This window comes from Geospiza fortis, unplaced genomic scaffold (assembly GCF_000277835.1).
Source record: "Geospiza fortis unplaced genomic scaffold, GeoFor_1.0 scaffold23, whole genome shotgun sequence".
Lineage (NCBI taxonomy): Eukaryota > Metazoa > Chordata > Aves > Passeriformes > Thraupidae > Geospiza > Geospiza fortis.
Window position 1 is genome coordinate 14,376,697 of NW_005054303.1, and position 925 is coordinate 14,377,621.

Sequence of the window (925 nt, forward strand, 5' to 3'; positions counted from 1 at the left end):
AGGCCAGGCTGGACAGGGCTTGGAGCAGCCTGGGATGGTGGAAGGTGTCCCTGCCATGGCAGGGCTGGAATGGGATGGAATTTAAGGTCCCTTCCAACCCAAAGCATTCTGTGATTCTGTGACAGGAGATAGCTTTTCTTAGACCATTTTCTTGCCCAGATGGACAAAGGTGACTTTTGATCCCTCCCAGCCCTCATTCCCAGCTGGCAGTGCTGACATTGGTCACTTTATTGGTCACTTTGTTCTCTGCAGAGCTCAGCTCTTGCTCATCCCTCCTTGCTCTCCTGGCCATTGCCCTCTCACCCTGTCCTGCTCTGATAGCCCCAGTGAGGCTCTGTGGGATTTGCCAGACCACAGCAGCTGTTGGTCTGTCCCACAAACTGCATTTTCAGCCAGCTCCTTGTCCGCTTCTGCCCTGGCTGTTGTCCCTGGAATGTGGCTCCCTGCGGGAGACACCCAGCTCCCCTCGGCTCTGCCATCCCCTACAGATCCCCTCAGAGGGACAGCGACCTCAGAGCAGGACAAGGACACTCCCAAAGGGGTTTGGACTCTCTGTGAGGATGAGAACCCCACAATGACTCCCTACAAGGACAGGGATCACCCACAGGAGAAAAAGAACCCTCCTGTTAGGGTTTAGGGTCCTGATGTGAGCACAAGGATCTCACAGTGACTCCCTAAGGAGTCTCTGAGTGACTCCCTAAGGTCTTCCCTGCAAAGATGGGGACCCCAAAAGTGTCCCCTGTTAGTTATGGCCCTGTGGACTGCCAGCAGCCTTCCAGTCTCAGGAAGGAACCAGTGACTCCAAGCAGGGCTGAAAGAGCAATTAAATAGGATTTTTAAAAATGCTCTGGGCACTGCTGTGTGAAGGAAAGTCTGACAGAAAACATGCCCTCAAAAAGAAATCCTCCTTGGCTTAGCACTTCCT